The sequence below is a fragment of the Leuresthes tenuis genome, unplaced genomic scaffold, assembly GCF_036924035.1.
Source record: "Leuresthes tenuis unplaced genomic scaffold, fLeuTen1.0.hap1 SCAF_22, whole genome shotgun sequence".
Lineage (NCBI taxonomy): Eukaryota > Metazoa > Chordata > Actinopteri > Atheriniformes > Atherinopsidae > Leuresthes > Leuresthes tenuis.
In genome coordinates this window covers 9385932-9412168 of record NW_027325376.1, presented here as the reverse complement: position 1 = coordinate 9412168, position 26237 = coordinate 9385932, and the positions used below count along the sequence as shown (strand labels likewise).

The 26237-nt window shown below is 38.3% G+C and overlaps 1 protein-coding gene across 4 annotated transcripts in view; it reads left to right on the top strand.

Moving 5' to 3' along the window:
- The window catches only part of kcnip4a (potassium voltage-gated channel interacting protein 4a), a 127684-nt gene that overhangs the window by 50347 nt on the left and 51100 nt on the right, over window positions 1–26237 (top strand). The window lies entirely within an intron of this gene.

Below are 26237 nucleotides of genomic sequence, written 5' to 3'. Positions count from 1 at the left end.
TCTCAATCCTGTTGCAGTGATCAGCCCCTCATGATAACCATTATTGTGCAGTTCTTGCCTGCACAGCAAACATGCAAAATCAAATTTGTACATGTTTTCATGATTAGTCCTTCGATCGGGAGGAGGGAAAACACAGTGCGAGTAGAACTAAGCTATGTAGCTTTAAATAATTATTAAATCAAGACTGCAGCATTTGAGATCAGTGGCTGTTTAGAGGAGTTATAGTTAAATTTATATGGATTATTTTCTCAGAGAACTGCTCATTTACCCAAAGGCTCTTCCTCTGTCTGCCCTTCTTCTCCTTAAAATGATCATCACCAGTGCTAACTTCAATTAAAGTTTTCTCTGTTCCTTAATATGCTCTTTCTCTGATTATATTATCCCGCATTGCATCCCCATTCCTCCTCTGCTGCTCAGTTTTATTCCTGCTCTCACAGTGGTAATCACTTGCATTTCAAGTCCTGTTGGTAAATGATCCCAGCTGTCAGTTTCTATGGCTGTGTTTAATCAAGAAGTGAACCCCCGTGCCCCAGAGGTTCTGATATACAAGAGCCAATGTTCTCTCCATGCACTACTAGCTCGCAATTACTGGAACTGCTTCTACCAATAAGAAAAAAAAATCAATATACCTGAGGGTTAAAGTAGAGACTTCTACAAAATAAGGTTGAATAATTATGTTTAATGTGGGTTAATTTTGTCATGCATGAAAAGTTCAACAAAGTGCTGTAGAACTGCTTACAGTAGAAGCTCTAATATTGAACAATTCATGTTTTATTGAGCAACTTTTCTTGCTGCAGTCCCTCAGGAAGCAGGGCTTTTGTATTTTTTTTTTTTCCATTTCATATTTAATGTTCTTCGGGCAGTGTGTGGATCGCTGATGAAAATGACTGCTCTCAAAGGGTTTTCATGTCCTCTGTGATTGGTTGCAGATTGAAATTTCAAACGAATCAATCCTCCTCACCGAAAGCAGAAGTTTGGGCGAAATGTCAAACGGTTGGATAAACAGAGAGAATGAAAAGCTGGACAAAAGGCGGATGTAAATGACAGCCCATTATTTCCTCAAATCTGACTTTTTGACATTTTCACTATGCAGCTCTCCCTCTGACTCATGGTCAAAGTTAGTCAGGGAATAATGTTCTCGTCAAATTATTAGAATTACAAGCTTAAGTGCTTTCACCAAAGTTTGGACAGGAGCAACGCCTTTCTTTCCTTTTGCAGTTTTATTTTTGCAGCCACTTTGACGAAGTTACAGTGTATGCTTGTATCTGTGCAAGCATCTCATATCAAGACAGGTTTCGTTAGACGTGCTTTACTCTTTACTTACACAACTTTAGATTTAGTCACTGCAGCACAGGTTTGCGTCACTCGTTGGTTGAAGCATGTCTTCCAGGCTGGTCATGAAAGAACTTAATAAGAGTGACATCACACACACGCACACTCACAGATTCACTGCATCTCTACCTTGCAGTCCTTGATGCTATCGATCAATTAATAGATGTATACTGTAGATGATTTTAACCTGTAGAAATTCAGTGTAATGTGGTTCCAGTATTGAATTTGGAATGCTTATTGTTGAAAAGGATCCTTTAAGCAAAATTCAAATTTTGTTTCATAGATTTTGTTGTGTATGTGTAATCTGATTTTATATACTTATGCAATAGAAATTGCATATGAATAACCCACAGCTACAAGCAGAGAAAGCAAATGGAGATGCCTCATCTGGTTTATGGGCATTGCAGGGTGCAGAGGATACAGTCTAGTTATGTGACAAGAATGTTTCCACTCATCCTCTGCACCAAATCCAAGACATTATAAGCTCTGAGTCGAGGACAATTAAACCTTGCCTTACATCTGCAGGAAAACATTTCCTCTTTCACCTCCTCACACTGTTGTAAACCAGTGTTATCACTCCCACTCGCTTGTAGAGCTCGTCATGGATGGTTATGCAGAAAATGGAGCCCCTTCTCCATCTTTCTGCAGACACATTCACCCTTGACCCTATTATTTACCTGGCTAACTCTGTGTGTACAAGAGGCAGGTGGAAACAGAAGGGATCATGCTGTCTATTCGACTGTTGAAGTGTAATAGGAGAGCTTGAATGCCTCCATTAAATGATGCACAATAATTAATTGATTAATTAGCTGAAGTCTGCCAAGTAGTGTGTTGTTGTCTCACTTTTATTGGTGACACTAGTCTTTGTAAGGTGGTAGAAATGTTTAAGTCTGCACTGACTTGAGTATGTTATTTAGAAAACATGAAGGTGAGGCTGGCACAATACTTAGCAAGTGTTGTCCGTATAGACGCTAAAGTCTGAACTTCAGAATAAATAGGGATTGATTTGATTTTTATCTCCCATGTAATAAACCTTAGACTAAGTGTTTATTTTATACTAAAGTCCATTCAGCCGATTTTCCTTTGATTAAGTAATAAACCAAGATATCAGATGTTGACCACTTTTTACTGTCCAAATCGGGGATATAGCTCATTCCCCTGCACTCCTCTCAGAATAATTACACAGCAGTTTTCATCTTAGCCAGACATCTAGTCGATTTATCTGACCCTAAAACAGGAATACAGTCTCATACATGCTGCATCTTGGATCCTGATTTAGATCTCGATGCATAAACTTCCAACTTTAGTGTGTGAGAGATTTGGAAACATTTATGTGCTGCCAAGTCATAACAGTGCCAAACTGATCAGTACGTCTTTAATCTTTGATGACATAAAAAGTACTATTTATGCGCTAATCTTGTCAGTAAGCGAAATTGCCGAGCTCCTTCCTGTAGGCATGACTCTGCAAAAAAACAACAACTTGAAAACAGATTATATTTGTGAATACAGTGACAAGAGAATGATGATGTATGACTCCCCGAGCAATAGAGCGTCCTCTGTGGAAGCAAGGTATCATTTAGAATGGTATCTACAGTCTCCTGCATTTTCCGTGCACCATTGAAACCATGGCAGATTCAATTTAAATGCAAAGCAACAGAGGAAGAGGTATTTTTGTTTGCTATTTCCAGTATTTCTGCATCAGCAAGCTTTGGCCAATACAGAAAAGGCCCATCTCCACATGTGCAGTGCTCTATGATTCCCACTGACCAGTCTATTGCCTCTGACCAGCTGCTTGATACATTAGATTTGTACCTAATAAGGATGGATCACCCTTTTGCTCTTGTTCTTCCTTTGGATTTGTCAGCCTATTTTTCTTCTGCTGTGATTAAACATTGACCCCAAAGGAAATATGTACCATTTTTCTCTGGTCTGATATTCTGCTTTAACCGTTTTTCGGCTTACAGCATGAGTTCTGCATTTGCTCTTTTATTACCTGGGAAAACAATTACATAGGTTCAGTAATAGATGCATTGATTGGATAGATTGGTACTGATTTAGCCGTCTTACAAAGCTGTCATTGCAGTAATCTGTATGTTAAAGGGAGAGGACCACTGCGTCCCCGAAAGAAATCAGTGCCTTTAAATAACTTCCCGAACGGAGCATTTGAATGCAAGCTACACATTTTCTGCTTATCATTTAGAATATTGCAGCTGACAGACGGTTCCAGGTAAGGCAGTTCAATGATATTGCAAACAGATATTTTGTGGCAAGGTCTTTGCCAATGACAACATGGCTGTCTATTTTGTTGTTGGTCACACAGATCAAAATGCTGCTTATGTTCAGGGATGTTGCCTCACATACTGATGAGATGATGAATTGCAGTCCAGCAGAGCCACAATGAGAGGCTCATTGTTGACTTTAAAGGCAAGTCGGATGTCAAAACACTTTTATTTATATACCATAAGTATGGACTTTGTGACTCTAAAAAGTTCAAATATCAGCAAGACATTGATTAAAAACGGACAAAGAGAATTTACACAGAAACAGATGTGCAGCTGAAAATGTCTTGTTCAGCATGGGAGATTCCTGCTTTTGTTGTGTACAGCTCTAATCTCTTACAGACATAACAAACATCTCCCATTTGTGGGAAAAAAAGTGCAATTTGAGCTTTGTTAGAGTAAATAGAGTGGAGTCAGTGGAGCAGAGATGGAAAAGTGGAAGGAGAAAATAGAGATGCAGACAAAGCAATATTAGCTTCCCGTATTTCCATTCTAGTCCTTTGCGAAATGTGTCATTTAATGCCTGGGCATGAGCCAGAAAAGTGCTCTCAGAGGTGCCTGTTTTACTGGAGAAGCCAGTAGCAGATAGAAAGCTGTTTAAAAATTGTGCTTGTAATAATTTTTTTTTCTCTGTCAGAGGAGTAGATATTTGATCACAGCAGAAGTTATGAGCACAGGAGATCAGTAACATGGTCCAAAATAATAATAAAAAAAATCTGTGTCTTTGAGTCCTGATTTGTCATGGAATTAATAAAATTTGTGATTTGATCTCAGTACAAGATGTGCCAAAAGGTGGTCAGTTTTCTAAATTAAAGATCATATTTGAGAGATTTGAAGTTGCTATCCAACAAAGTGGCAACTAAAGGCTTTTGTTAAAGTGCATTTCTTATTACTAGCACATCGCACCATCCCTCCTTATTTGAGATTACATGTCACTTGCATCGTGATATATTTCACTTCTCTTTTTCAGAATGCAGTTAATTTTGTCTGAGGCAGCAAATGTCCACATTGTTGAGTATCACATGCATTTATTCATGTGTTCAAAGTGATAGAATGACAGCAATGGTGCCAGGTGGAATAATCAATTACAGCCATGCTTTATTGTTAACTCCTTAACTGTTTATGGTAGAATCATGCTAAAATGAAATGAGCATACTCTCCCGTTTTCAACTCCCACTGCAGACTGGTCTTTATGAATTTTTATTAGTCCTCCTTTAACTTTTCATTAGCTCTCTGATTTAGTGTCTGTCGTTTCACTTAGGCTGTCTGATGAGCTATGACTTCATACATAAAGGCCACATATTAAGTGCCAGTGTTCTCTCAGTGGCTGCAACTGAAGCAGTGTACTTCACATTGTGCTGATGGAAAGTGCCATTAAAGACAAGGCCCTGTTGAGGGAGGCTGATATTGTCTGTCATGCAGAGGGCTTGTGGTGTGGGATTACAGAGTGGTACAGGAGGAGGCTGGATTTCTCTGCCATGTTTCACACTGGTATTGTCTGTGTAATCAGACGCTCATAGGTTCTGATTAGGTGCTGCAGGGAGGTTTGTCGCCAGCAACCAGCTGTTCTAAAATCTCTATTACCTGATTTTATATCTCATCTCATATATCTGATTTGAATAGATTTATAAAAATCATCAGCGTATTAAGTATAATCTACTGGCATAAGAGAAATAAGCTTCTTGGGCTTCACTGTTAGTTGAAATGTAATTTTTCGATGTTGAAAGCTTTTTGACAGTGCTGCGCAAAAGTCTTGAGCGAGTAATTTCTTTCTTTATTAATTGCTAGGAAGATTGCACTAATTCATTATAGATAAAAATACAGTATATAAGCCAAATTGGAATTGATAGAATTCTAACAAGCTTGTCAGTATTTGGTATGACATCTTCATCACTGCCTGAACCCCCTTAGACAAGCATTCTTATCATTTCTTTGAGTACTCTTCAGGAATAGGTCTCCAGGCTTCTTGAAGGGCAGTCCTTAGCTGTTCTTTTTATTCTGTCAGCATGATCCCACACTGCTTCAATGTTGTTGAAGTCCAGGCTCTGAGGAGGATTCATCCCTCCATAAGACCTGTTGTCACTGATTGTCAGGCCAGTCCTTGTGTCATTTGGCATAGCTCAGCCTTTTCATTCTGTTTCCCCTCCTTAAAAATGGCTTTTTGACAGCGACCCTTCCATGGAGACCCTTTCTGATGAGGCGTCAGTGAAAAGTGGATGGATAAACTGAAGGTTCAGATGCGTATCTCAGCTCCCCCATCAGTTCTTTGCTGGATTTTTACCCATTTCTCACGAACATCACTCTGATACCGTTCATCTACTGTAGATAGCTTTTTTTAGACTACTTCTCTTTGTCTTCCGCTTGTCCAAATTTCTCAAAAATTTTTAAGGACATGCTGCCAAAATATATCAAGTTTTCAGGTAATGGCTCTTTGGGAATCACCTTGGTAGAAAAAATACTATCTTATGCCTGAAACTTTATCTTTCTGCATTTTTTTAGATGCACTTAAAGAAATGGAAACAAATAGTGTGTGTGTCACAGGTTGCTGTAAAGAAAGTGCCTAAAGATACAATTAAAGATTGGTTCTTTGAGAAGTTGTCCGTTATATGCGAGTACACCACTGGTTCATCCTCTACGTACTTGAATAATTCATATGTTGGTGTTAAGTGGCACTACCAAAGACCAAAATAAAAAAATATTAGTAAAAGACCAGACAATGAAGAAGAAAAAACCTTTAAAATCTTCAGAAAGCCAGGAGAATTACTGCTCAAGTCTACTTTAGCAGATTAGAAGAAAGCCTTGCTTTTAAGAAGCAAAATATTAAGAAAAGAGAGATGCTCAAAACGTTTGCAAAGGGCTGCATATTCCAGATCTATTATTAAACCACCAACATTTTTCTTTTTATTGCCTCTTGCTGCAGCACACTGAAGTGCAAAAGCAAAATTAGTATATCACCTAATCAAGGTAATATGGCAAATGTAAGCAAACAGTTCCCAATTTACACGTAAAGCATGTAGCCGCATCAGCATTCATAACTGTGTTTTATATCATGTTTATGATCACCTATCATAATATTATATTATAACTAAAACACCGAGCTGAAGCACAATTAAAATGTATGAGGGAATATGCTGCTTTGGGCAACAGTTCTCTGGTGGTTTGTTTATTTGAGTGAGCCCTTTAACACTGCACATTATCTTTTTTCCTAGTGGTTATGAAAATGATATTGATCAGTTTGGCTTTAAAGCCATATGGAGAGAATATCGAGGATGCTTCAGGGATTAGTGATGAAGTAGTGTAGGGTTTGGGGCAGGGTATCGGAAGTGATCTGTGGTTCCAGTGTGTCATTGAGCTGTTCAAATAATCATAAACACAAAATTATTATATAATTCAAGTATATGTGTATTTTTTTCTTTTTCTCTAAAACTTCACCTTTTTTATCATTGTTCCTTGTGGAGCCTGTATCTTTTGAAGTATCAGCTGATAGTTTGTTGAAGTGATGGCGCCAAGCTAAATGATAGTACCTCAAGGTTCATGTTTAATGGAGGACCCCATTACACATGAAAAATGGGCCTTGTTCTGTAATGGCTGGATAAATCCTGGCCCTGAAGCAGCCACAAAGAAAATGCTCTGAAGAGGAAAGTCGCTGTGTGGCTAGGTGATGATTTCTCAACTAAAGATGCTACGTGATATTTTGTGATGAGATTTTCTGAGAATGTGTTTACAAGTACTGCTGCACTGAGGAATATATTCGCTGATTGTTTTTTTTTTTAATGTATTTATTGGAGAAAAATACCGACTGGATGTGGGAAAATCTATTTATCCTGAGATAGATGGGGTTGTTATGGATTGTTTATAACTCTGATGGGATGTATGCAAAGATAGTATTGGCATATTGAATAATACTTGAAGATTATGTCAATTAATGTGAGCTATGTGTTTGATCAAGTCAAGGTATTAATTCTATGTGGATAAAAAAGACAAAGTGAAGGAGAATATATTGACTTCTGTTCTCTGAGTGTTCAAATGAATATAAGTGATCATTTATCAAAAAGGCAATATTGTCATACAGTGGAGTTTGAAAGTGTGTGATCTCTAGAATGCATTATGTTTTGGCATGATTACATTCCGAAACATTCTCACATTTTAACGTAGTGTAGCGTAAGTAAATAGTCATTTGAGTAATAACATCAATACATTTTTTAAATTAGATTTTTGTAAAAGGCAACACAGAAGCTCTTAAAAGCAAACAATGTTCAATTGTTTTGTCTGACAATGCATCCTCACAGTCTCATCTTCACAACACATCATCAGAGATATATTATCAAACAAACAAGAGTTTTATTCGGATTAAAAAAAAGTTGCAGAGTCATATTAGTCTGTAAAATGTTGCAAAGCCATCTTGAAAAAGTTTTGACTAGTGATCCACAGTAAGAGTATGCTTTTTATCCAAAATGGAGGAAAGACTGTTGTTACCTCTACCAGAAGGCTTTTCCATGTGTAGTAATGTCATGGTTTGAGCCTGATTTGCTGCGAAATGTACATATGCATTCTGTTAAGATTTATAAAGGCCCATGTATCTGAATCATCGTGAAATTATACGCATGTGCTGTCCCACTTTTAGCCATGAATGGGTGCAGACACCCCATATGTGTAATTTATATATCAAGATATTGTTTGCACAGAAACCAAATGGGCATGATAATTATAATGTGTGTAGTTGTAGTAATAATTATAGAATAATGTATAAGGGAGTCACTTTGCAAGGACGTACACTTGGTTTTTGCCAAAAATCTCAGCAGCAAGAATGAAGTTAATCTTTTTTAAGGGTCAAGTCCTGACCTGTAGTCAAAAGAAACGTTGTCGGAGGCCCTGAAGTTGTCTGATGGTGTGAGGAAAAAACACATTCTGGAGTATAAGCTGTTAACTAGTGGAATGGGATGAAATTCAACAAAGCTGGTGTGTATGACTGATCAGCAGTTACCTGAAATATTTAGGTTTAATTTAGTACTGCAAAGGAGAGTCTCACCCAATTCTAATTGGGTTGGTAATCACAGATATGTGAATTTTTTTCTTAATGAATGAATGAAAAGACATATTTTATATTCATCTAGCTTCATCCTCTTTACAGACTGTGCTGTCCGGAAATCTGATTGTTTTACGTCACATTGCAGAAATAGAAAAAATTCTGCGCTGTCTACAAGCAGCACCACTGCTTATATGAAGTGAGCTTCACATGGCTATATAAGCACGACTCAAAGTCTCAAAGCTTTATAGCAACAATTGTATGTATCTATTCAAATATAAAGGGGTTTCACTGTCATTTGGAAGCATTCAGAAACACACAAAATACACTCAGCAAGCAAACTCAAAACAGACACAAGGAGGAAGCACTTAACACATCAGAAGGAGATCATGTTTCCCATCAGTCTCCTCCCCTGCTCCATACTGATCTCCTTTTCTTCAGCCCTCAAGTAACGAGGAGACATATCGGTCTTGACGAAGCCCAGAGGCAATCAGAGCTCTCCACTGGCCCACAATTACTTGTCCTTTAACAAAGTGATCACTGTGCTCAGCAAGTTTGACCAGCCTGAGCTGGGATGTGCTAGTTGACTGTATAAAGCTCTGGAATAATAAGGAAGAGAAGAGTTCAAAAGGTAAATCTTTGATGTGGAAAGGCAGGCAGTGTCTCAGGCAGTGCCCCAGGCTTACATGCAGTCCTCTTGCTCAAAGTGTAGGACAGCTGATTGTGAGGTTTTGGTCCACCTCTTCATTTAAATATGCAGCAGTTTTTTTCATGCCTTGATGGCAAGAATTACTAATCACATATAGTACAATACCACAGGCAGATTACTTTAATTTGGACTGTTTGACAATTAAAGCACAACTTTAGATCCCAAATGAAGGAACATCACTTTCCTGCAGTCTCCATATGTAGTCACCTTACGTGCTGCTACTGCTGTACTGATTGCCAACCACTGTTTTATAACCTCTGGCAATATTAATTGCCCCAGCTTTGCTGGTCTAATCAGTCAGCCATACACTTATAATAGTCGTTGAAAAATGAGTGATGAGAGGGGAACTGACTGTTTTCATTCCATAGAGTAAACCTGCCGCACAAACCTGTTTGTTGACTGTTGTATTTCTGTATCTGTTTATTTGTACAAAGCACACAGGGGATTTTTCCTGCCGTTAACCCAAAACTATCACGTGGTCCCTTTAGAGTGGCTTCCCCTGGGGTTGTGAGTGGATTCATGTCAAAGTGGCACGGCTGCTGCAGCTTCAGCTTTGACAGAACAGAGCAAAAAATACTTTTACTTGTGCTGGTGTGGGCTGTCATGATGCATCGTTCTGTCAGCATCCACACTGAAAAAGATGAGTTTTTATATACAGTTAAAATCGGTTGCATTGGTCTGTGGCTGTTTTCAGAAAAATAGTTTAATTAGAAAGAAATCTATTCAAACAATCTTTTAGATCCCCCAGATAGCTTTTTACCTTCCTCATTTGACGGTGAGGTTGAGTTGATACTGTATTTGCTAGATTTATGTATGGGATCAGTGTAAGTGCCTCTGCTGATCTGTTATTCATTGCTTCAGCATGATTTCACTTGTCCAACACTGGGCCCAGCACATCAGCCTACACATACAAAACATTCAGGCTTCATGTGACTATCCAGACATTTGTGTTCTCATTATTTTTGCCCATGTTTTGTGTTTGTTTTTACAGAAAAATTTTACATACAGTTGTGAAACCTTGCCTTCTGCTTTTTGCACCGTCTGTTGCACATACTGTGTGACTTCTGCTATGAATATGAAGTAGTGATGATGATTGGTGTCAACGCTTGTATTTTCGTTGGGTTTATACTCAGTTGCCCACTGTGGATAATAAGGCATTAATATAGAGTACATTTATGCTGAGCTTTAAGGGTTAATATATTATTGTTGCTTATTGTGTTGTTTGATCTCAGCTGCTAAACCAAAACTGTGGTTTCAGCTGTTTGTGTAATTTGAGAAAAAGTAAAAAATATAGCAACAAAGTCTGTAAATGCTCTTTAAAGCATTCAAACTTGCAGAAAAACCTGCTTATGTTCTCTAAAAACTTTGGTCCATTTCTGCTGCTGAGCCTTGAAGATGGGAAATGAAATTCATTGATCGTCTCTTGACCTCAAGCCCAGATCTGGAGCAACGCTGCAATGCCAGCCTGACCATGTAATGGTGTTTTATAACTCTTCCAGAGGCTGCACTTTGATTCAGACCTTTCACACTTTCTGCACTGTTTAAGCCAAAGTAGGCAATTGACGTATAAAAAGTTGATCACTGCAAAGGCCAGTAGTTATTGTTCTATGTTGTGGATGTCAGGATATTGTGATATAATGTCAGTGGAGCTGGTGGTTTCCTGACAGGCACTGGAGGGACTCAAACACCCGCCTCAACTGGGACACTTCAAGTTGAAGGGCTGATGCTTACAGCTGCAAATTACTTGAAGTACATTATCAAATTTGTCAAATTTTTAATTGCTATTGAACTGCTGTTAAACACTATTGCCAACAAAACTGTTGTGTAGATGTTTTTTTCCCCTCACTCCCCACACCAGATAGGGGAGCTTGTAGATTGTATGAAATATGAGGAGACAACGTCTTGATTGGAAGCCTGTCAGCTTCTGTTAACACACAGGCTCCTCATTAACTCAGCAAGACTATGTCAAAAATAATGAATCGTAAAAATGAACACAGGACAGTTTCACCGGCCGATTTTTACGCTTCAGCTGATTACTGTATGCAAAGCTCAGTGATCAAAGGAATATACTTCCGGTATCAAATCAGCCAGTTTACTCCTTAGACTTGTGTGCGGTGTGCAATGCTTCTGTTGTTCATCACAAGAATAGGCTACTGTTTTGATAATATGAGTGATTTGTCAACCAAGAATGCTCAGAACTTATTGGTTTAGCTTCTTGAATAGTTAGGATTTGCTGCTTAGAAACAACCCTACATTAGTTTTTGGCTATGCGAAGGACACACTTTTGTAGTGCCTGACATTTTTCAGATTAGGTGTATAATAGATTAACTGAAAAACTGCTTAACAGATGACTCAATAAAGAAATCAATAGCTGTCTTAAAGTGGATTTTCATTCTCCAAACAAGCACTTTTATTTGATCATTATTAAGATCCCTCACACAACTGTCCTTCAACCCTGTCCATAGTCCTACTGCTCAAAACTCTGTGGTTTATTCATGCCTTTAAACCCTGCTTGGTCCCTCTGACTATTCCTTGAAAGCATCAATGATAGGCTACGAGCTTAGGTTGTATTGGAGACTTACAGACTGAAATGTGTCCTTCACTGGATAAATGACATGGTGCAGCAGCCTCTAACTGCATTTAAAGAGCTCAATTTCACCAGTGTCCCCCTTTGCAGAGCACACACAAATCTGAGCTCCGGGCAGAAAACTCACCTTGGGTTCTTGTGTATAGGTGAACTTTTAAGGACTTTTCATTCCAGTTCCCTTGAAATGAATGTATTACCACTTAAGCGCCGTGTGCTTGCACCACTGTTACGAATGAATGCTAAACAGCACTCGCTGCAATTTGAGGTGACCTCCCATTAAAACTGCACTGAGGCAATTAAACCTGCAGTGTTGGTTCCTAAAACTGACTCTCACAAATAACATACCAGAAATTAGCAACGTAATTACAGAGAAACCACCTGGTTTCCAACATTGCACCCTGATTTCAAGCTGAAACCGTGAAAAGCCTCTAAGCCAGCGTTGTCATGGTTCACAATTTTCTGGTGCCTGGTTGGGAGAATGAATACCTCTTTCAGATGAGTGTAGACATGCTGGAATGTATTCACCTGCTGTATTTGTCAGTCGGTGGGTGGAAGTAGAGGAGGAGTACAGTGAATGTGAAGGAGAATACAGTGAGGACTGCCCTGATTTATTTTTTTTTTGTGTGTGTGTGTGTGTGTGTGTGTTTCTTGCATTACTAATAATGGGCAGACCGCATGATTCAGAGACTGCATTAGCCTGACAAGAATCAGTGAAGGGGAGTTTGACAGGAGGAAAGAATGACATAGTTGACTCCAAGGATGACTTAGAAGACAACACGATCCATTGAACAGAAAAGCAAAACAGTTTCTGCTTTATTCTCTTGAAATTTCTTTGGAACTGCTTTGCTTATCTTTGTTTTCCATTTTCTATTGCAAATCTTTTGTTTATTCGTTGTCTTTTAGTTTTTCGTCAAGTGACATCTTGAAGGTCAACGAATCTCATATCTCAACTAAATATTACTGGAGCCTCTGATATCAAATCAGACTTTTATGGCAAATGTTTAATATTAAAGAGGAAGAATAATAAGAAAAAAACACTTGCACTCTCTGTCTTTGGGGCCCTGTTACTCTTGAGAGTCCAGCCCTGTGCTCAGAAGGCCTGGTTGACTTTCAAACTGGCAATCCTTGTCACTTTTTTAATTGGACTCACCACATGCTCCCTAACATCCATATGGATTATCAATGAGCCATGACCAGATCACTTAAAGACAGCCTGAACACTTAACATCACATTAACAGCCACAGCTGCCAGCATCAATACAGCAACAACGCCGTCTGCCTAATCCATTTGAGCTGAGTACCCTTTACCACCTTTCCTGAGGGAAGAGCTCAGTGTTGTACCTTCACCTCATATTGAACTGAAACGTCTCTCGTAGCACTGAGCTGAGAGGTCAGTGTTTACCATGTAATGCATAATTCAGACGGTCATATATGAAGTCTAGTTTACATCATGTAGAATTTATGAGCAAGAACTTAACCTAGTTGTGTTAGATATACACAGACATTGTTTTTCTGAAAATAATCTCAGCAGGGTTAAAGGTCGGTCACTTCTGTGGGTGTGCATTTAAAGGTTGTTCTTCTGAACTTGAAGAAAAACATTTTGAGTTCAGTAGCAGGATGAGATCAACTGTGCCATCAACAGCAGTTACACTGTTGAAGACTGCTCTGTTATGCATGGCTTGCTTTGTGTCATCTTTTACACCACAAGTATTTTAATTGTCACTTATTCAAGCACAAAGAAAAGTATTTGGATTATTGCATCGGCTCTTTTTTCATTCACTTTGTTTTTTCTGCTAAACATCCAGTAGCTCCTTATTATTTATTACTGCAATTATCTTTGAGATGAAAAAGTTTTCTTTTTCCAATCTACAGTATTCTTCATCAACCTCTTCATAAGCCTTATTAATCCGACAGTACACAGTGTTGATACAGAGTGAGATATTAAAGATATATATTTTTATATCAGTGTATAGCGCTTCATTTCATTCATGTTTCTCCAAAGCAAAGCCTAACACATATGATGCAATAGTGTGCAAAAATCTGGTTGCCTTAGGGTGAAAATGTCTGTCACACTCAGTAGTTAGATGAATTCTCTAAATCTAGAACTGATTCCCAACAGGCATAGAATTACAAATGAATTGTTCTTTTTAAATGTTTTAAGCAATATTATGTGTTATTTCTGTGTTATCCCTCTGTCTGCATGAGTTTTACTTAGTTCCCTAGCTTCTACCCACTGTCCAAAACCACGTGTTTTATTACAGTTGGTGAATCTAAACTGACACTACTTGTAGGTGTGACGGAAATCTATTTTTTGAATTTCCCCCACTGGGGGATGAATAAAGTATTTTTCTATTCTATTTTCTAAATAGAAAGAAGCCTGTTGAGCCAAAAATAAGTTTGGGATTCTAGAACTTATTTATCTTGTTATGGCTACAGTTTGCAGTCCCTGGTACCTGATACAAAAGTTTTATAAAAAAAAATATGCTTTTCAAATGTTTTCCTACAGCAATGGGTTAGCTTCTTTATGCTAAGTACTCTGAAAACCAAAATAATTGCTGGAAAGAAAAGGTTGGAGGAAAAGCATTTTATTTTTGGCTCATGTAGTGATTTAAGAAATAAGAGTTAACAGGAATAGTGGAGATCAAGTTGAAGTCTGGATGATATTCAGTGGAGAATTGCTCATGAGTCGAATCAAAATGCCCCCTTTTTACAGATATTTAAAGAACCCTAACCCTAGGAACCCTGCACTGTTTTTTGTGCAGCAACATCTCCACAAATATGACTTTCACATCTTCTCTGCACCCTGACTACAAAATCCAGCATCTTAAGTTTGAAAATGAACATCTTCATAAACACGCCTTTTCCTGTGGACTAATGAAGTGAAAATACATATTCCTTCCTGCAATGAGCAAAGGTATGTTTGTAGAAAAAAGGCTGCATAATTGAATGAAAACAATACTACCGTGTTCAGTCATGATTATTCGGGCTTGTGATGCAGCCAGACATTATGGAGATATTTTTCCAGTAGAAGGATAAATGGAATGAATTAAGTGTTTGCATATTCTGGAAGCTCACATTACACTGTTTGTAGAAAAAAGAAAGAAAGGAAGATGAACAGATTCCTTCTGTACAAGGATAAAAACCCAAATACCTTAAAGACATTAAACTCTTGTGGACAAACCTCAAAAGAGCAGTGAATGAAAGACAGGCCAAGAATTTCACAGAATTAGGAGATGAAAAATGAACAAAGAGCCACCTAAACAGGAAACTAAAGGAACAGGTATTATTCCATCCATCACTGGTTATTATTGTGTTGTGTATTTGGTTCTGAAGCAATTACCTTTCCTTCAACTCAGCATGTTAAGAGCCACCAGCAGCAGGAATCAAAGCTTTGTTCTTTGCTGTGGGTGGGAAGTGTGTGCATCTGAATTAGTCTGACAGGACATGTGCTGAGCTGTAGATGGCAGTCTATGATCAGCTGGTTAAGTGGTTTTGTTAGGTTTTGTCTCTGTTATTGTGATTATAAAGGTTTTAGGAATACATATGGACGAAACAGTATAGTAGATTTAGGCTGTTGCTTGACGCTGTATGCCTGTATGAACTGAGCATTTTGTTATACTTGAGACTTTGTAGAGTGTACATATTGATCAGCTTCTAACTCCATGTCAAAGATGCAGGGAGCTGCAGAGTTCACAAACAGAATTAAAGTGTTTTAATGCCAACAAACGTTGATCTGTAGAAGCAAGAAACTACACACTCGCTCTAATATCGCTTCTCAATCGGCAAGGATTAATGAATAGAGGCAGTTTGCTTTATTTCAGCATTTAAATTAGATAGTGAACACATATTTTGCTCCTCTAATCTATTTTGCACCGCTGCTATTCACATTCATTGTCTTCCTATCAGATAAGACCAAATAATAAGAAACTAAATCGAATGTTTCCACTCAGCATTGCTTTTTCTCAGGCCCTGATAGTCTTAGTGTGATGAAACTCATGCTGCAACTTCCCAGTGCTGACATGTAATATTGCTTTGATGTGAGGAAACCTAAGAAACAGACATGATACTCGAGTTTCACCGTAGCTGCTGACACAGATAGCATTTGGTTACGGGCTGTAGGTCTGTTGAAGAAGAAGGCTTCCAACATGTCTCACCATTTACACAAGGAAGCGGGTTTCCCCTCTGCTCTCTGGTTTATTAATAGAGAGCTGGCGCTTGTTGTCCAGGGCTTCAGTGCAGCCACAGTGTTAGCATCATTTACACAGTTTGTGTTTCACCTGTCACAGCTGGTGATAAGCTGTCATCAGAGCCGGTCTAATAGATTTTAGATGAGACTCTGGCCTGAGGCAGTTGATGAATGTGTCATTCATGGCACTTTGTTGACCCCAGGACTGTTCAAGGTTAGCCACCCATGCATATACAATTTACTTGTTGAACTCCTTTTTGTGAAATTGTCTTCAAATGATGAGGTAAAAAAAAACTAAAAAAACTTCACACACAAGATTATCCAAAAGCAATTGTGTCAACAACAGATGAATTTTTTTTTTCATGGAATTTGAAACCAGTGCATCAAAATGCACTTTTGTTCAATTCGGTACAATCAGGTTTGACTCTTACAGCTTTCTTCAACCTGAACAGTTGCTTATGGTGGCCAATATAAGCACATTTTTGGTGAAAGTTGCTATATTGCTCATTTGGGAATTCAAATGCAACAACTTACTCAATCATACTAACTCAAAAGCTGTTTATACCATTAAATATGATCCACAGGAGCGTTTTCTGAGATAGCACCCCCACAGGAGGCAGGATATGTAACAAATTTCAGATCAGTAAACTATTTTGCACATGTTCATGTGAAGGGGTCACATGAACATAAGGTTGCATAATTTTAAACCTTTTTGTCATTGGTCACAGTAACTGCTTAACAAAAAAGATGTGGTCTTTTCTTTTTTCTTTCTGTCAAACAACCTTAATGTGAGCTTTTTTCAGAACTGTTAGTGGAAGCAAAAATCAAGTCATAAGATAAGTATGTTTGATTACAGCATAATCAAACGAGCCGTGATGGATGGCATATCAAGTGGCGCAGTCTGCCCTTCTACAATTTTTGTTTGCATCAAAGTTAAAGACAAATTGAAACTTCTCATCTGTGTTTTGGTATAACCTTGAGCTCTGTGTTTGGGGCTTTAAGCACTTAGGTTAACCACCAGTTTTTTCTATGTTTTGTTTTTGTTTTTCCACATATTTTAGCTGTCTTATCCCTCTTGATTTTTTTATTTACACTGAAGTTTGTGAAAACAAACCCAAATGATTATCCATCTCCCTGAGGTAGAGCTTGTTCTCTTTTTAGGCAGCGTGAGTATTAGCTAACCAAGCCATGATTTGAGTCTTCTGAGCTCTAATGAAGAGATCTGTTTAGCCTAGCAGGAGCTCTGCTGGCTGCACGGCTTGCAGCTGTGGGGAAAACCCTTAAAATCTTAAAATTTAGCATTAATATCTGCGAGTTGAATTGAACTCATCATGCCAAGTAACTTGAATAAATTTAGTTTTACAGACTTTAACTTTATTGAGACATAAAGTGAACAGATCCACGATCAAAAACCTGATACAGCTTGTTATAAAACGGTCTTAAATGTAAAAATCTGTGACATACTTGCATGATGACATGATATCATCTTTGTGCTTTGTTTCTCATGCTTTATCTGTTGCTCAGGTGCCATTAAAAAAAAAACTCATTACAAATTCTGTATGCACTGTTCATTCCCTTTTATGTTTTTATATATCTTGATAAATTCCCCAACCTCTCAGCTGAGCAGGATATGTGACTGAAATAGTGGGGACTGATTAAACTGTGCTTGTTTAATTTGTGTTTTTGAACTCAATATAAATCTTCTGTGCTGCAGACTAAACTGCTCCCTTGTTATTTCAAGCGTAACACAATTGGGTGCGATAATGTGTTGAATTGTACAGTACACAATATTGCTAAAATGAAGTGAAGTGAGGAGCAATGTTTATTGCTGTTGGGGTTCAGGACCGTACCAGTTCAAAGGAGCATTAAATCCAGCTTTCATTTGGCATCCAGATTGCTTACTTAGCAATGTTTTTTTTTTCCCCAAATCACTGCAGCAGTCGCACTGCTGCTTGTACCATGGAAGGTATTATTGGGTTCATCCTCGCATCTCGGCATGGATTTCATAGCTTTTTATTTGTAGATGAATCTGCTGTGAGAAGTTATGATTCAGAGTGAACACTATGCTTATTATGCTGCTGTAATGTAATAACCCTCTGAGTTAAGAGGTGACAAGGGGGTTCGGTTGAGGAAAGCAGAAGCAGGATTTTTGTGACACCCTTGTGACAGTCAAGGGTGTTTTGTCATTTGTTAGTGCTAAGTGAAAATTGTTGTAATGTTTTTGGGCATGACTTCATGCATTCATCAACTGACTGAGTTGAAAAGCACAATTCTTGTGCTACTCTTGTGAATTTTTGGATGTTGTTTTGAACACTTTTGATGTCATATACAGCTCAGTGAACAGTGATCTGAAACTGCGGGCAGGGTGTCACCACGGACAGCAGCTACATGTCAGGGTGTAATGAAAGAATGTGACACAGGTCGGCTTATACAGTGCACAATGGCAGCAGGTGGGGCTGCGTTAATGACAGATCAACTTGAGCGGGTGCAATTGAGCCTCACACCTAACAGGGACTGCTTGGCTGGCTTCCCTGTTGGACAGCCGCGTATAACTGCTGCTGCAGGATATTCGTCTGTATCTGTGTGACGTGTCTTATCTGCAGTCACACTGCAGTCAAGACAATTTATTTTTCAACTGTTTTTCTGTAAGACTCAATTTGCTGCTTGGGCTTTATGATGCAATAGATCAGCTTGATTAGAATTGCGACTGGTCAGCTCTTCAGCTTTTAGCATGGCTTTACAAACGTTATCTACTGAATATATTGTCAAAGCTGTTGCTGCTGAGTCATTGTTCACTGCTTCTGTTTACAATCAGCGGTAGTAGAAAAAGGAAGAAGAAGAAAGTTCAGACATTTCCTGTATACAACTTGCTTGCTTGAATCTATGCTGTTACATTGATAAACAGTTGTTTTGTTTGCTAAGACAGTGTCAGACGCTGGGATTCATAAAACATACGGTAAAAGTGCCTGAATGGTCCTGCTTGAGCAATGCAGTGGAAGTTTGGCTTTTAATTGTGCTCCACTATTTGTTTGCGATTGGTGGCAAGTGAATGTAGCGCTCACTATGAGGTCTGATACCCACTGATTCAGACCATCTGGGCAGGTAGCAAAGCCCAGTATCCCTATAGCACCATATTATGGTTAGAGCAGTCTAACAACAATATTAGCTGGAAATGGAGGGGTTGGAGACCGAAGACAAAAGATGATTGTGCTGCTCTAGAGACTATATCTAAGGTGGCAGGTGTGCCTTTTATTGTTGCATTAACTGTGCATATACCAGGACTCGCATAAGCTGCTATTTGTTGGCCCTTTTTTCATGCTATCTAACATTCATTCTTGATCCATTATTATCATTAGTTGTCAGGTTTTTTCTAATGCTGTGCAAACTGCTGCTCGGACAGTTGTTGGTCTATTTTATTCAAGTAATAATTACTGTTTTTTTTTATCTATGCAGAAATGCTTACAGCATAATGCCAGACATTTTTTTTCCTTGTTTGCCAATACATTGAAGCAGTTCCCATTCACTACTCACACTTTTCATATTTAGTCCTAAGTTGATGCCACTGAAACGGCTGAATGTCTGCAATTTTTCTGTCTGCTTTCAATTTAATTTCCCTTTTGAAATGTTGCTGCTTTGCTTGCAGTTCTTATGTTTCAGAGAAAAAAAATGCTGTAAAGCACTGACTGCTGCTGAGAGCTGTCCCTCATAACTCTCAGAAGCCATAGAACAGGGTAGATCATCACGACCCCATGTAGGTTTTTTACATTTGGATTCTCACCCAAAGCTGACAGGGAATTCTGATGTATATTGGTAAAGATTTATAGTTTGTTTTAGAAGGAGCTCTGACACCTTTGCAGTGTGCTTTTGGGAGGCTGGGTGTTACGTCATGGAAAATAAAAAAAGGATGTCTGTTTTCTGTTATTTACATTGTTCTTTTCATCAAGAGCACCTAATCTTTTTGCAAAATCTGTGAGTGGTTGTTTTAAGGCAGAGTGGTTTTCATCTAGAAACTAGAAACTGTTTGGAAAGGAGAAATTGTATCACAGCATGAATGCTTTTAGCAAGATAACATCTCATTGCTTTAAAGTAAACGGCATGAAGATGATACCTCAGGCACAGTATGTATTTGGAGTTAAGTATGCTCTTTGTCTGATGTCTTTGTGTTTTTAGAACATCTGCGCCCTCTACTGTCCAAAATGGGTAGGTCCATGTTGGTCTGTGTAGGTCCATTTCTTAACTCCCCGCTCTTTGTTAAAAAGTTTTGATGTGTGTAAGGTGATTTTATTTAATTCTAGGAAAAGGTTTGATCTCATTAATGTATTTTTGCTTATAAATGCTCCTTTGTGATGGTTGTACTTTGCAGGATGAAATTAAGAGAATCAAATGTACCAGCATATTATAAGTTACAGCTGGGGTTTATGAACTGATCATCAGCAACAATAAATGACAATAAGAAGATCTAAATAGAGCCTTTGTCTGTTTTGTCACTCCACTTTCCTTTTGTTTCAATGACTTGAGGCCAGCATTGAGGTTATGGCAGCTTTTGTCCTGAAGAACACGCCTCACATTAGTTTCATAGATTGGATGTCAGTTCTCTTGCTTATATATGTCTCCAGCATGCATCGGGCATCAGCATAGACAGTGACTCAGTACAGGGAAATGAGCTTCCCATGCTTGCATGCAAATAGAATAATGGATGCTTAACTCCTTTCTGTTTGTCCTTTTTGTGACATTAACATACATAAATGCAAAAGCTGATACTGATACAGTTTTGCTGCCACTTAGTGGACTATACGGATATTGTTCTTTTAGAGGTGAGCCAATAATCCTTGAGGGGAGATCCTGAGCCACTGAAGAAATGTTACATTAACATATTAAAAACAAAACAAAAAAACAACAACACCATACTGTACAAAATTAATACATATTTGGATCATCACAAATACCAATGTTATATGTACATGACTGGTATACATATACAGTATACTTTGTACTGTTGTTTTACATGTATAGGTGAAGCCCTGAACAAATATTAGCTTGTCAGACATATTACATTTTAAATGTTGAAACCAGCAAGTATATTTTTCTTCATAAATTCTCTGCATTAAGTATTACGCTAAGTCTCAATACTACTGATAGTACTCAAGCATATTCACATAGCACTAATTAATCAGCTATAAGATTAACTTAGACCCGCTTTAACTGTTGATCAATGTTTAAAGCATCAACATTCATCAGGTGATTTGTGTTCCTTTTAAAATTTGTGTTTACAACTCAAGGGGTTTAAGGATTTAGACCAAAGATTAAACAGAAACTTCCGGGATATTGATTTTACCTCACAGCAGTAAAACAAAATGAATTAATTGGATGAAGATTTTCTTACTTTTTCTTTTTACATTCATTTTGTAGACTCCTTTCTCCCGAGCAACTTACAAGCTGGGATCAAATTCAAGGGCAATGTGGGGTTCAGGATCTTGTCAAAAGAAAACTGGGATATTGGTAATAAAATGATCAACCTTGTATTTGAAGGATGATTACGCCCTCTCCAGTGCTACAGCTGACTCGTGCAGATACATGCATTTTGCCATTGTTTGAATAAACTGCCCAGTGTCAAACTGTAAAACTCTATCAGCATCTGATACTTGGCTTGATTGGTTGGGCATGGAACTAATAATCTGGTCATTTTTGTACTTGGAGTTCCAGTACATGGATATAAATCAAATTATGTTAGTAGCTGCTTGGATAAAATGGTATATGGAGCAGAAACCTCTTTCTGCACGGACCAGTTTGGGTTAAACACATCTGTACTCTTATTCTCCCACTACCGAGTGGCTTACTTTGTAATGGACATACCATCTCAATCCCAACCAGGAGAAGTAGCCATAGGTGCCCAAGGAAACTACAGTTGTGGATGGATGAGCAGCAAAATGTGTGTTTATAATCTATGCTTTAGCTGGAGTACGAGAACAGCTTCACACTGTGATAAGACAGCATTTTATGACAAAGGACAATGTTCAAAGTCACTGGACTGATGAAAACAGTCATTTCACCCCACAGAGCAAGGTCATTGGTAATCAAAAGAGCAAGTGTGAATCAGAGTATGGGCAGTATGGGCAGTATTTTTTAATATGGTACTGAAAATTGAATTATAGAATACTTAGTTGGCCTATTTACATTCTGGCTATGTTAAGGGCCATTATCAGCCCTTAACGTGGTTTTGCTTCTATCAACATAATTCCTAGTAAACTCATTGTTATTACAGTTATCTAACTGTTTCTGTTGTCAAACTAAATACAGTAAGTAATGCCAAATCCACCCATTAAGACTACGTATTAACCAGCAGTCACTGATTTTAGAAGCATGATGTTTCAGTTGTTTGAAAAAATCTTGCCATGTGTCACTTTACATTGTGAAATGACTTTGAAAAGCTTTCTTAACACAGCTTAGATATTTCTTAACACAGCTCACAGCATGGCAGGTAGACGTGAAGGTGGAAAAGCAAATTCTCCCACTTTCAGGGCTATTGAAGGGTAAATCGACTGCATTTATAAAGCACTTGCCTCGTCTTGTTGACCACTCAAAGAGCTTTTACACCATAAGCCACATTTACTCATTCACACATACATTCCTTCAGCACTTCTTTATTTATGCAGTGCTTTCTGATTATCATACAGTCTCACACACCAATGAATGCATTGGAGGCAATATAAGTTTCAGTGTCTTACTCAAGGACGCTTTGACATGTGGACATGGGAGCCTAAAATCAAGCCACCGACTCAGTTGCCAGACAACTGCTTTGCCCATGTAACAAAAAAATCTGGTGATTTTCTTCAAGTGTTGACAAAAATGTGACATCTTTAATGCGGTTTATGAAAGAAAATATGAGAATGAGGACAAAGGAGATACTTAGTCGATAATAAGGAGAAGTTGTATGAGATCTTTCAACTCACTTCTTCGCTTATAAACAGAGGGAATGTGTAGTTACTGGAAGCAAAAATAAACACAATGTCTTAACCCTATTAGGAACGCACACAAAAGCCAGGTAAAACAAAGTCAAGCTATAACACAAACTAACTGACAGAGGCAGTGGTGTACCAGTAACCAGATAAAATTACAGTTCTGTCTTTTATCAAGGGAGTCTGATGACTTGGAAGAGAGTTGTGCTTCGACAAAGTCAAGCAGTAAAAATACCCTGAATATAGTACATGTATAAACTGAAATTAATCTCTTCAGGAGATGATAGAATTTGCCTAATCTATATACAGCCCCTCCTTCTATACAGCACCGCTTTACTTAGGTTCTGTATTGGTATATTTCATGTTAGTCTGATCTACTAAAGGGAACATACGAACCACATATATCACATCCATGCATTCTGTTATGGTCTCAACCCACAGCAACCGCTGTGCAGCTCAACTTGTCTGATTCATCGCTCTCATCATGCTTCAACTGCTATTCACAAGCTTCCTGCAGCTATGGCTCAAGTACATTTCCATTTTCCTTTGCACACAGTTCAAAAGACAGTGGGGGCAACTACCCACCTATGGCTTACCAGTCTGTGTATGAGTCATGAGTAGCTACATACAAACAGGATTTCTTTTAATGAAGTGTTGTATATAGCACCAAATGGATGGAGGACAGACAACAAAATATAAAAGAGGTTTATTCTGAGCAAAAAACAAAGCATGGAGACCACCACTTATGATAATGGACAGCCATCTAAAACCTGTGGGGGATCTGTGGGCTGCAGAGCACCTAGTATTTATATTTTCAAGTATAAAGATGTTTACTTGATGTGCTGAACATTTTTCTGCTAAATTATTTGGCCTAACTTTTGTTCATGATTTCTGTGTCACAAGTTTTAAAAAACTTAGCTTGATTTAATTTATAAAACACTCTTGCAGCCTTTGCAGTTCCTGTCTCAAACCCCAAATAGTTAAGAAGATTGTTTTTAGAGTGTGAAGTGTTATGGCATATGCCTGTCTGAGTGGAGGTGATTTAGCCAACAGATATTTGATTGTGCCATCCTATTCTCTGTAGTGTCTCATTTAATGAAAAGTCATTAATTCTCCAACATAATTAGGCCACCATTTGAAAAGTCATGCTCAGCTAATTTGGACTGATCTTCAGGATGGGGCCACAGAGGGTCCATAATAAATGGCTACGCTTCTGACTGTGGAACGTAGGTTTGCTAAAATCGAGATGTACAAGTGCATGTTAAAGAGGACATATTTTGGAAAAATCCCTTTTTACTGTGCTTGAGAGCATATATTTGGATTTCTGAAGTCACTACCAACTCAAAAGCTCAACCCTGGCATTTTGCTCTGGGCCCCTTAAGTTTAAAAATATCACACCCCGAGCTCTAACGAGCTTTTGCTGTAAACTTTTTGAAAGATGAACACCGTTGCGCCATTTGTTGCTTGCATGTTCTCTTGTTGGATGGTTATGTTCTGTAACACTCCTCAGCTGTGTAGATGAGGTTTTTCGGTGCAACACCAGCCCTCTCCTCACTCTTGTTTATTACTTGATTACTTATTTGAACCACTATCTGTGTGTTAACATTACATTACCTGCATGTTTCTAATGAAAAAGTAGGTGTCCAAGTAGAGCTTTTTTATGATGTTAATGTTTAAACGCAGTAATTAATGGCACACATGCATTATTTTGAGTTATGCTGTGCTTGTTCTTTACTGTTTATGAGAAAATATTATTTAGTATTGTCTGTTGCTAAGTGATTTCCCACTGGGATCAATAGATTTTACTTTCTATATAGTGCTGTAGTGTTCTTAGTAAGACCGGACGAGCAGCTTCATTATGTTTCCGTTTAATGTATTAAATTGCAGAATGGCTGCCCAGGTTTTTATAATCAGAAACATACATAAACACACAGTCTGATAAACTCAGACATGTCCTTAGACAACATACAAACATACATAAACTAACCCTTCGTCTATTTTCTGCTGAAGCATCGATAATTGAACCTCTCTGGGGAGCTCCTTGTTGTTCAGGGTCTGACTCCAGTTCAAACCAGTATAATTACTCAGTTCCTGACAGCAAACTTTCCACCTGAGTAAGTAGTTGCTCACTAACAGGTTGGTCTCAGAAGAAGTGTTTTAGCAGGGCTATTGTACTTTTGACCAAAGTCTGTCTCGCACATTTGAGTAAAACCTCAGGAAATTGTGTGAATTTGTTAAAACAAGGCATAATTTGCCTCCTTTAAAAGGGCCTTTGTATGTGGCGTTTACTAGGTCTCTGTGTGTTTTTTCTGAGGGTGTTTCATTTTCCTTTTCATATTCATATTAGGTCAGTTGGTGGTGCTACATTAATTGTAGAGATGAGTGTGCACAGTTACCTGTCTCTGTGTCAGTCCTGGCATCATTTTTTTCAGTGTGTGCTTGCTCAGTCTTATCCAATGACAGCTGGAACAGGCTCTAGCCCACTTGACCCTGAAGTAGATGAAACGTGTATCGGGAACTGATGGATGGACATGCACATTTGTGTGTGTTCGCAGCTAATCTGCTGATTCTTACACCCACATCAAAATGAATCCTTATGCCAAACATGGTAATTGACTTCTACAGCATTGCTTTGGAGTTGATGTTTTATTATCTGCTCTTAACACAATAGCATCATAATTTTCTGTTTGCAGCTCAGTCCAAAAATAAGACATCGATATTTATTGAGGCAGTCATGAGTATGAGGAATCAGTACAATATGAGTAGATGAAACGACATGTTGCTTCATGAAACTTTTGAACTGTTTTTAACTTTTTAACATCTTAAAAAAGAAGCATCTTCAACTGGAGTTTACTGGTTCAGGTTTCACTATGAAGAAATAGCCTCCATACTTGCCAGGTGGATGAAAGGTTCTAGCTTATGAACCAAACAATCTCTACTTTTTCCAATTTATCTTACCACATTTTTGGAATATGTTAACCATTTCCGACCACAGGGAAACACAAAAATGATTTCCTTTACACACATGACAAATAAGAACAGTCTCTTCGGCTATCCCACTGTACGGCTATCAGACAAAGTACATGCTGCTGACAGGAAGCAGGTTAATGGAGTGGGTGCAAATTGGTGCTTGATTGCAGTGGTTGGTTGTTCCGTTTCTGA